The 12,230-nt window shown below is 37.0% G+C and overlaps 1 long non-coding RNA gene across 1 annotated transcript in view; it reads right to left on the reverse strand.

Moving 5' to 3' along the window:
* The window catches only part of LOC135096981 (uncharacterized), an 87,176-nt gene extending 86,748 nt beyond the window's left edge, over positions 1-428 (reverse strand). The window contains exon 1 of the long non-coding RNA XR_010265236.1: positions 3-428. This is a non-coding gene — a long non-coding RNA (uncharacterized LOC135096981). The remainder of the gene's footprint in view (positions 1-2) is intronic.
* Between the last annotated feature and the right edge of the window lie 11,802 nt (positions 429-12,230).

A 12,230-nucleotide genomic window follows, 5' to 3' on the forward strand; every position in this document is an offset into this window, starting at 1 on the left:
ACATTTACGCCACACATAATCATATCAGCTAGCCTCGTCCCTTGAGTCTCGCGCTGCCAAGATGATTCGTCTCAGGATTCAGTTCCAAGTATCGTCTATCTGCGACGTCACAAGAGGTTGAGGAAGGTCAGGCGAGCGAGGGATGGATAGGTAGTGGTTGTGAGATGGCTAGGACAGAGTAAAGAGTAACAATAATAGGGAATAAGGCAGGGGAGGAGAGAAAGGGATGACTAGGCAGGAGGATGACAGGTTGGGTGTGGCGACAGGTAGGTGGGGATGAGAAACTGGAAAAAGGAGTGGTTGGGTGCAGGAAGAGGCCAGTACGAGTGTGTGGAAGAATTATTGTACGGCTTGTGTGTGTGTAAATCAAATTAATCAAATCTAACATGAGTTTGTATATTACTTTGTTTCATTATGCTTTATATGATCACCAGAGACCTTCACCTGTTAATATTTCACAATTGTGTGGTGGAGCTTTACTACTGGAGGCGTGAAGAGTTCAACCTCCTCACTACTCAGAACAATTAAATATACCTTGACTTTTATGCCACACTCTATGTTACCTTATATAAACACTGCTATTTTCTCCCTCTTAATACTTTGTTAGGTAAGTGTGTGATGGAGATTCGTCAGTGGAGGCGTAGAATGGTTAAGCTCCACACAATTCCCAGAAATTAAATCTAACATGACTTTTTGAAATTTTTTCTAGGTTTTAATACGTTTATAAAATCACTAGACTTTATTTTTCGTCTCAGTAGTTCATGTTAGGTAAGTGAAAGGCGGGCATTCACTAGTAGGGGAAGTTTCTCAACCACTTCATATATTACAGTACTTTTTGAAGCAACGTTAATAAACTCACCACACACTTGACTTTTCCTGATTGGTTCGTACCGATATTAAGTTAAAGTGAGGAAAAAAATTCAATGGTGACAGGAGCTTCCTCAGTCGCCTCAGCACTGCACAATTGTCAATATACACCACTTTTATTCTTACACATTATTTTCTGAAAGTTAATTCACTCACAAGACGACTGATATGTTTTTTTTTTCTCACTATTTCACATAAATACAAAGTAAGATGAAAATCCACTTCACATAATGAAATTTAACAAGCCTTACTCTTTTTTATACAGTATTCTCTGCTATGACAATAAATCTAAATTAGCTCTCTCTTATTCTCTCTCTTATTCTCTCTCTTTTTCTGGCGACTCCGCCAGTTTTTCTCACCCCCTCAGCTGTTAACTTTGTACAAGGGCCTTATCCGTCCATGTATGGAGTATGCTTCACATATCTGGTGTGATTCCACTCATACTGCTCTTCTAGACGGGGTGGAATCAAACGCTTTTCGTCTCATCAACTCCTCTTTTCTAACTGACTGTCTTCAGCCTCTCTCTCACCGCCGCAATGTTGCATATCTAGTTGTTTTCTACCGCTATTTTCATGCTAACTGCTCTTCTGATCTTGCTAACTGCATGCCTCCCCTCCTTCTGCGGCCTCGCTGCACAAGACTTTCTTCTTTCTCTCACCCCTATTCTGTCCACCTCTCTAACACAAATGTTAACCAGTATTCTCAATCATTCATCTCTTTCTCTGGTAAACTCTGAAACACCCTGCCTGCTTCTGTATTTCCACCTTTCTATGACTTGAATTCCTTCAAGAGGGAGGTTTCAGGACACTTATTCATCAATTTTTGACCACTGCTTTGACCCTTTTATGGGACTGGCATTTCAGTGGGCATTTTTTTTTATTAGATGTTTCTTGCCCTTGCCCAGTGTCCTTCCTACATTAAAAACAAAAATTTAAAAACTTACTGTCTTCAGTCTCTCTCTCACCGCCGCAATGTTGCATCTCTAGCTGTTTCCTACCGCTATTTTCATGCTAACTGCTCTTCTGATCTCGCTAACTGCATGCCACCCCTCCTCCCTTGGCCTCGCTGCACAAGACTTTCTTCTTTCTCTCACCCATATTCTGCCCACCTCTCTAACGCAAGAGTTAACCAGTATCCTCAATCATTCATCCCTTTCTCTGGTAAACTCTGGAATTCCCTGCCTGTTTCTGTATTTCCACCTTCCTATGACTTGAATTCCTTAAAGAGGGAGGTTTCAAGACACTTATTCATCATTTTTTGATTACTGCTTTGACCCTTTTATGGGACTGGCATTTCAGTGGGCATCTTTTTTTTTTTTCATTAAATTTTCGTTGTCCTTGGCCAGTGTTCTTCCTGCATATATATATATATATATATATATATATATATATATATATATATATATATATATATATATATATATATATATATATATATATATATATATATATATATATATATATATATATATATATATATATATATATATATATATATATATATATATATATATATATATATATATATATATATATATATATATATATATATAAGATGATCGCGGTAAAAATTTTGACATTAAAAAAAAAAAATGAAAATAGCTAAAAATAAAGGAGATTATGGATGAAAAATAGCATTACACAAGAAAGAAGCAGACGAAAACAACACAAAATATGAAAAATTATCAATGAAAACAACACAAAAAGAGGAGTAATGTGGAAAGAAATAGCCATAACAGGAAAGTTATCAACGAAAAGTGCACAAAATATGAAAGTTACTGATCAAATTAGTGCAAAAGGAGAAAATTTTTGAACGGAAATAACCTGCACAGTAAAGATATATAAAACAATATCACCAACCAACTATGGAAAAAAAAAAAACGTCCAGAATACTTGGTCTTTGGAAGGAAAGTAGCCCAAAACAGTAAAATTATTGAAAAAAAAAAAAAAATCGTCTAAAGCATTAACATCATGGATTAAACCCTGACAAAATGTTTAGTCTATTGAGAAATAATTGCGAAATCATGAAAAGAAACAGTCTAGAATAGTGAGGTTCTGGAAAGTAACCCAAACCTGCTTCGTTAAAAGATACCTGCAAAATAATCTGTAAAAAAAAAAAAAAAAAATGAAAATTAAGTAAAAAAAAATTCTTTTCTTTTCTTTTCATTTCGTCTACGTAGTATTGTAATATTTTCTTTTTTTTCATATTTCTCACTTTTTTTTCTTTTTATTTGAATTAACATTATTGGTTTCATGCATTTTTATGATGTGTGTGTGTGTGTGTGTGTGTGTGTGTGTGTGTGTGTGTGTGTGTGTGTGTGTGTGTGTGTGTGTGTGTGTGTGTATGTGTGTGTGTGTGTGGGTGTGTGCATACAGAATAGCGTGTCCATTTCTTTTTTTTTTTCCTTATCCACACATTTTGCTACATACTCGTATTTCTACATACTTTTATTTATTTATTTATTTATTTATTTATCTATTTTTTACAGCTGCTGGAAACATCTACGTACAATTATTTTTATTTTTTTAACACTACGAACATTAAATCTGTGCATTACCTTCCTTTGGATTCACTCTTACTACCAACAAATTATTTTTTTAAGCCTGAGAAACACCTGTTTCTACAGCTACTCTTCTCTTAACACATTTCAAAACACCTGCATACTTTTCGGCTTTCTTTTTCTTTGCTTTAACATCACTTCATTCACTCATAACACAAACCAAACTCCTTTTCCACCTCAAACACATATATACCTATTATATTTCGCTGATGTATTCACAACAGGCACTTTAAGCTTACTTGAAAGTACCTTCGAGACCTTTGGGAATATAGCTAATTTCATTTCTACTTACAGCGCTCAATATTACAAGGCTTCTTTTTTTTTTACATTTTTCTGTATTTTTCTGTAATGTGTGCTCTCCCTTTCGGCCAGGGCAGTCTTGAGGCACTAATGATCTGTAAACCGTCACCAATTGTCCCTTGTGTGCTCTGCTGAGGCTCAAAGTACAAAGGGAGGCAAAGAATGGGAAGGGAACGGTATCTTCATGCACTCACGATTCATCTCCTCTTGCCTTCTAGGAAGCGTGCAGCTTTCATTTATTTTATTTGAGTCTGCGCGAATATCTGACCGTTTTCTTACACACTCGTTTTTCTTTTATCGCTTTGGTTCTTTGCAAGAGTTCTGTTTGCTCGCTTTTATGAACTCCTACGTGACTATTCCTCAACTTTCCTACATAATTCTGACTCAAAGAAGCAGTCTGGTGGTGAATTAACTGATACTATACAGTAAATGAGTAATTTTAAAAGATACATCTGATCACGTTCCCCGAGAGAAAACGAGAACAGAGGAAGCATTGCGTCACGGAGTGGGGAAGAGAGCAGGAGCGCGCAACAAGTCTCCGTTTAAACCTTTTTCGTCACTCTTGTTGCCTTAAGGATACAGGAGAGAGATAACCAATACTTCATTACGTAGACTCTTAATTAACACTGTCACCGTGACATGACGTGAGGTATAAAGGGTTTTCCTCAGTAACACTTAGTAAAGCTGGTATCCTTCAATGACATTTTACGTGGGAAGAATTAATTACTTGATTATAATATTTTTGTAGTACTTTAATTAACTTCTCAAGGTACGAGAAGGTTGTCTGAAGGGTTAATTAACTACTGCTAATCATGTAGTTAATGATCTCACTGCCATCAACTACTTCTTTAGCTTTCACTAAACGACCATCAACTGCTTCGCTAGAGAGAGAGAGAGAGAGAGAGAGAGAGAGAGAGAGAGAGAGAGAGAGAGAGAGAGAGAGAGAGAGAGAGAGAGAGAGAGAGAGAGAGAGAATTATAAGAAGTAAAAAGGATTGTTTTGACGGAAAGTGAAGAAAAGTGAGGTGAGGAAGAAAACTTGATGAAGAAGATAATTGCTTTCTGCTGCCTACTGAAGAAGAGGAGGAGGAGGAAGAGGAAGATGAGTAATAAAAGAGAGGAAAGATGAGGAATAAAGAGGAAGAGATGGGTGATGAAGTATAAATGAAGACGGAAAGAAATGAAGGCAGGAAGAGAACAGAAAAGAGGAAAAAGGGAATGGAAGAAGAATTTTTAGGAAGAGGTGAAAAAAAAAATAAATAAAATAGAGGCCGAAGGAAAAATGAAGATAGAGGAAATGAGGGAAGAAAGTGTGGAAAGATGAGGGATAGAGATTAAAAGGTGAAATAAAGAAATAGTAGGAGAAATATGGATGGAGGGAGAGGTGGAGAGAGTGTAGAGAATATAAGAAGAATGTGATGAGAGAGAATAAAAGAGAAATATGTGGGAGAGAAGAAGCACGTCATTCCCTCACTTCTTACTTGTAGGATTAGTAATTGATAAAGGTAAACCACAAGTATAAAGTCATCAACGGGTGTACTGTAGCTGAGTTACCTCCCTCTTACCGGTAGAGGTGTTGGGATTAATCAACATGTCATGCATATAAGATAAGATAAGATAAGATAATTTATTCGTCAAGTTGTAATACAAAATGTAATACAAATGAAATTCATTTTGGCTTAAGAGCTCCCTAGTAGTTGCTTATACATAACATTAAAAAGTAAATAAAATCAGTAAAACAATAAAACAATAAAACATTAAGAAAGGAGTCATTACATGGGCTATCGTATACATGCAATATCGGGCTATTTCTGCCCTCATCATGAACCATCACATACAGTAACCATGAATACTTAAATCTAAAAATTATAGTGATGATAGATGATTGAAAAGGAGAATGCTTTTAGGTACAAATGACTTCCTATATCTGTCAGTACGCTGCATGGGCAGAGCCAACCTTCTACCAGATTTTAGATATGTGTAACAGTTATGTAGCGGATGAGTGATATCTCTCATTATCCTGTCCACTTGTTTCATTGTACCTGTCTGATAGAGCTTATCTAATGATATGGTCTGTGCACCTAATTTTCCTGCCTTCTTAACAATCCTTCCCAGCTTATTTTTTATCTTTACAGGTAAGCTTTCCATAACAGGCAGTGACCGAAAAGTTTAGGACTGGTTCCAACAATGATTTGTAGAATAGACTAATGATCACTTTATCTACATGTAAGTTGCGCAAAATACGTACAAAGTGTAGTCTTTGGTTACATTTCCTTGACACCATATCTGTATTGACACTGCCCTTCAACTGGTCATCGATCATAAAGCCCAGATACTTATACTGGTTTACTCTTTCTACGTTTTCTTCTCTAATTGTTAATAGGTCTGGTACATGTTTATTTTTAGTTCTGAAATCAAATATCATCTGCTTAGTTTTCTTTACATTGAGCTCCAAAAAATTTTGTTTACTCCAATCAACAATTTTTTTTTTTTAACCTGAGTTAAATAGCCTTCATAATTATCATTTACAATTTTTCCTAAGATAACTGTATCATCAGCATATTTCACAATAGTACAGTCATCAATTCCACTTCTTACAAGGTAAAAAGAACAGGGGACAACACACAACCTTGTGGGGCTCCTGTGTTAGTTAATATCACATCAGACTTAACATTGTTTATATTGGTATACTGGGGTCTCTGGGATAAAAAGCTAAAAATCCATTTTAAGATATTTCTATTTACACCCATTTCTAGCATTTTATTGAGCAGAATATGAGGTTGCATTGTATTAAATGCTGAACTAAAATCAATAAACAGTGCTCTAATTTGTGATTTGGGCTTATCTAAATGTTTGTTAACATCATTCAATAATGTAAGTGTCGCATCCTGTACACTCCTATTATTACAATAAGCAAACTGCATAGGGTCTTTTATATTATTAGTTTTTTTTTTTTTTTCACAGATGTAATTTTTCAATACACTTTCTAAACATTTCATAATATTAGATGTTAATACTACAGGTCTAAAATCTTTTGGATCTTTTGGACAGTTAATTTTTGCAATAGGTTTTACTTCAGATTCCTTACATTTATAAGGTACCACTCCCTGATCTACTGAATCCTGAAATAATGTTGTCAGTACGGGTGTCAGTTGTTTTGCACAATGTTTAAGTACCATAGCAGGCATTCCATCTGGCCCTGTAGCTTTACCTGCCCGTATATTCTGCAGGGACTTCTGCACGTCTTCTTGCCTAATTATTATTCTTTCATCATTATGAGATTGAATTTCTGTCATTACCTCATTACACGCATCACTGAAATCATGGCTTTCAAATCTCGCAAAGAACGCGTTCATTTCGTTTACATATGTGTTGATATTTTCTGGTTGAGGCACACTCTGTTTCTTCTTGTGCCCACACAGGGTTTTAAGTCCCTTCCAAGCGTCTTTTACTCTATTTGTCTTAAACAAGCCTTCAACTTTTTCTTTGTATATTCTTTTAGAATCACATGTTTTCTTATCTATGTTTCTTTGCAATATTCTTCTTTCAGCATCACTTCTATTACGCTCGAGTCTGTGTTTTTCATTTAGCATAGATTTTAGCTCTGTATTAATCCATGGTTTATTGTTTGGGTATATCTTTATTTTCTTGGTAGGTACGATCATATCAAAGCAGAAGTGGAAATAACCATCGAAAATATCTAAGTTGGTGTTGATGTCAATTCCGTTTTCTATCAGGGCAGACCAGTCTGTACACTCAAAACAAGCTTGTAGTTGTTGCCTGTTATTATCATCCCATTTTCTAATTTCTATTTTTTCTTTCGGTTTAACTCTTTTCAGTAGCTGTTTATATGTAGGAACACAATATAGCATGTTATGGTTTCCATTTCCAATGTTAGGTCGTTTAAAAACTTTGTATCCATCCTTAATGTTACAATAAATCTTATCTAGTGTAACGTTGCCTCTTGTGAAACAATGCACTGTTTGGTAGTATGTAGGGACTTTTCCTTGAAAATCGCAATGATTAAAATCACCTAAAACAATTATTGCGCTGTTCGAGTTTTCGTTTTCACAGTTTGTAACACAGTTTTCTAGTGTATCAGCTGCTATAGATTCATCCGCATCCGGGGGTATATACACAAATACTACATTTATCTTGCTAAGTTCACGTGGAAGGTAAAAGGGTCGACAGGTAAACGCTAAATACTCGATGTTGTTGTCACAATAGCTTTCCTTAACTTTAATTTGTGAACACCATCTGTCATTTACATAAGCAGCAACGCCACCCCCTCGGTTCTTATCAACACCTCTCCTGTCAGACCGCACCAACACAAACCCATCAATAGTCACTGTGCTGTCCGCATCCCGATCTTGTAACCAGGTTTCCGTGAGGGCGATTACTGCACTGTCTCTATATTCTCGGATAAACTTACAGTTGGTGCACAACTCATCCATTTTATTTCTAATTGAGCGTATATTACCAAAGGTGATGGCTGGCAGTGGGGTTCTCATGCCACGTCTCCTCATTCTCACTCGTACACCGCTGCGCCGTCCTCTTCTCCCCTTGCGGTGCTTTCTTGTCGTTGCATTTTCAGAGTATTTCTTCTCATTGTGACTTGCCTGTAGTTCTTGTAGTCTTCTTACGTCATTAATGAACTCAGCAGGTAGAGGTGAGTCCAGGGAGGGTCGCAAATCGAGCAGGGAAGCACTGTCGTACTGCATGTTTACGTTTGAGGCTGCAGTCACCATCATAACACACAGAATTACACCACACAGCACGTGTATTTTCCGGTTTCACGGTTTCAGAGTTGCTCTAGAGGCATTCATGGTTACCGCAGAACAGCCCCAAGAGTGCAGACTTGCCAAAAATGTTGAAAAAAAAGAGATAAAAAGTCGGGAGCTCCAGCGCCGGGGCAGCCGTCGAGCAGCGACACCACACATAAAATTGCTTAAGTGTGGAATAATTCATTGATATACCTGAGGAACAGACACGTGTCAAATCATAGGAACAGAACACTCAAAAAAAAAAAAAACGAAAAAAAAAGGAAAATTATGAAAACCCTTGCCAAAAAAAAAAAAATAAATAAAATAAATAAATAAATAAATAAATAAAATCCTTACCAGTAAAATAAGACAGCTTATTAAATACTAGTTATCATAAATGTAAATACAGGTAATCTCTCTGACCTGTAACCTTAGTGAGGTCATCTGTCACGTTGAGGTTCACCACCAGTATGAGGAGGTCACCTCAGGTCACCTGATCACCGCTTACTGTCATTATCATTATTATTATTATTATTATTATGGATCATCGTCATCGTTGTCGTTATCATGAAAGGTTTACACTATTGTTATTATTATAAATAGTAGTAGTAGTAGTAGTAGTAGTCGTAGTAGTAGTAGTAGTAGTAGTAGTAGTAGTAGTAGTAGTAGTAGTAGTAGCATCAGTATTAGTAGTAGTAAAAGTATTAGTAACTTTGTTATCATTGTTATTAGTAATCATTGTCATCATTGTCAATATGATAAAAAAATACGTTATTATTATTATTATTATTATTATTATTATTATTATTATTATTATTATTATTATTATTATTATTATTATTATTATTATTATTATTATTATTATTATTATTATTATTATTTTTATTATTATTATTATTATTACCACCACTACTATTACTACCATCGCGAGAGGTGGCACGAGTAAATCCCTGATTGGCGACAGATCAAAGTGTCGGTGGTGGTGGCTGGGCGCGTGAGGAGCCACCATTAGCACCGATCGTCATTAAGCACCGAGTTGTTTGGTGGTGGAAATAAGCACAGTGGGTCCTTCTTCTCTTACCTCTTCCATGTCACCACTCAGAACAAGTTAATTTTAAACGAGGACGCCGAGAAGAAAAGAAAAAAAAACTTGATTCCAGCTTGTCGCACGCACCATTCTGGGGTATTTATCACTATTTTATCAGTGACCTGTCTGTCTGTCTGTCTGTATGTATGTATGTATGTGTGTATGTATATATATATATGTATGTATATACCGTATGTCTCTGTCTCTCTGTCTCAGCTTTATTGTTTGGTCGTACGTGTGTGTGTGTGTGTGTGTGTGTGTGTGTGTGTGTGTGTGTGTGTGTGTGTGTATGTGTGTGTGTGTGTGTGTGTCTTACCCTCCCCCCTTCTCTCTCTCTCTCTCTCTCTCTCTCTCTCTCTCTCTCTCTCTCTCTCTCTCTCTCTCTCCTCTCTCTCTCTCTCTTTCTCTCTCTCTCTCTCTCTCTCTCTCTCTGTCTCTCTCTCTCTCTCTCTCTCTCTCTCTCTCTCTCTCTCTCTCTCTCTCTCTCTCTCTCTCCCCATCATGGACCAAGCTGCCACGTGTGCTGCCTTGCAAAATATATCGGGAAGGAAGAAATTGGGACTAATACAGACGCGACGTAGGGAGAGAGAGAATTTAATCACGAATAGCAGGAATAACACAAGTTGGCTGAGCAGAGGAAAGTAATGGTTGGGTTGGTGGGGATCGTGAAGTCAGAGAAAGAAAATGAACTGAATGGAAATCTCTTAAAAGTGTCACGTGTATGAGGAATGATGGAATGGTGAAGGTTGTGAGTAATAGTGTAATGATGACATGATTTAGTTGGTGTGTAGGTAAAAAAAAATATTATCGAGGTAGTGATGGAATGATGGAGATGTTTATGATTGTGATGGCAGAGGAATAGTAGACTGATTGATGTTTGCAGGTTGTGAAAGGAACTGTGAAATGTTCATGTAATTTGCAGGATATGCAAGTAAAAGAATAGATGAGGTAGTGATGGAGTGATCGTGTTGATGATGATGATGATGATGAGGAACATAAGCAAGAATTATCACTGTATTCTTCCACAGTGATGGTGGTGGTGGTTGTGGTGAGGAAGAGAGGTGAGAATTATTATTAATCTCCCTCTGTGACGGTGGTGGTGGTGGTAGTGGTGGTGGTAGTGTTCGTGAGGAATATAGGCAAGAATCACTGCTATTTTTCCCTATGATGGTGATGATTGTGATGATCATGAGGAAGATCAATGAGTCACTATCATCCTCCCATACAACTCCACTAGGAGTCAAAGAAATATAAGAACATTTTCCGCTCTCCTCAGGCTACCTTTGTGTTTCAGTCTGGATAGATGATGGTAAGGAAGATCTTTTGTTACGTAAGAGGTACACTGGCCAAGGACAACAAAAACTGCGAGGGAAAAAATAAATAAATAAAAATCAGGAATCACTATTATTATCTTCTATTATTTCAGTAGAGGACGAAGGCATCTAAGAAAGTTCTCTACCTCCCTTCTTTGGTTTCCTATCTACTTCAGTCCACCGCAAGATGGACCGATGATAATAGGGAAGATAATTAAGAAACACTATCATTATCTTCTGTGATGCCACTAAAGGATAAACTGAATCGAAGGACATTTTCCTCTCCTGTTCATTGGTTATCGTCTACTTCAGTGCACACCGCCACCGAGAGATAACAGGAACATAAATAATAACTGAAAAAAAATATAAAGATATCTAAGAACATCTATTATCTACTCATTTTTTTATTTTTCTTATATTTATTTATTTTTGTTATTTACTTTAGTCCATACCAAACAACATCATAGATAACAAGAACATTAGTATTTAGTAAAAACAATGACTTCTTCTCCGGTGCACACTAAGCTACACTGCACATAACAAGAACACAAGAAACAATTAGAGAAAAAAAAAACAACATTCTTGACAGAGAACAAGGACGAAAACAATGATTCACTAAGCCACAAAATTCATCGGATTTGAGCTTCAAAAACACGATGATTAGAGGCAGAAGAAAACAAAATATATATATAACTTGAAGTGACTTATGTTATCTCACTGAGCAAATTAAAGTGAAATGGAGTGAATAGAGAGAGACAGAGAGAGAGGAAGAGTCAGAGAGAGAGAGAGAGAGAGAGAGAGAGAGAGAGAGAGAGAGAGAGAGAGAGAGAGAGAGAGAGAGAGAGAGAGAGAGAGAGAGAGAGAGAGAGAGAGAGAGAGAGAGAGAGAGAGAGAGAGAGAGAGAGAGAGAGAGAGAGAGAGAGAGAGAGAGAGAGAGAGAGAGAGAGAGAGAGAGAGAGAGAGAGAGAGAATGTCAGGGTGTAATTAATCTTTTGTCCATCTCTCTCACTTCCTTTGTCATTATGGTTTGTATCACTGTCACTTGCTGTTGATTTATGTGAGTGGCGATCGTTCTCAGAGCTCCGTGTCTTCCAGTGGCTCCCTATTATTCATAAGTCTTCATCTGATAGGAGATGTGGAGTGTCGGTTTGATTGCTTGCTTGTCTCAGTGGTTGTTGGGGCTGGTGATGGTTGTGGTGGTGGTGGTAGCGGTAGTGGTCGTGCAGCCTCTGGTGTTTAGGGAGGTGCATCAGACCTATGTCATCTTTGGGGCACAAGGGGAACAGACTGTTAAGCTCGTGCTCCGATAAGCGTCTCTTCAGGTGTTTGTGCTTCTGCTGG

The sequence above is a fragment of the Scylla paramamosain genome, unplaced genomic scaffold (assembly GCF_035594125.1).
Source record: "Scylla paramamosain isolate STU-SP2022 unplaced genomic scaffold, ASM3559412v1 Contig10, whole genome shotgun sequence".
NCBI lineage: Eukaryota > Metazoa > Arthropoda > Malacostraca > Decapoda > Portunidae > Scylla > Scylla paramamosain.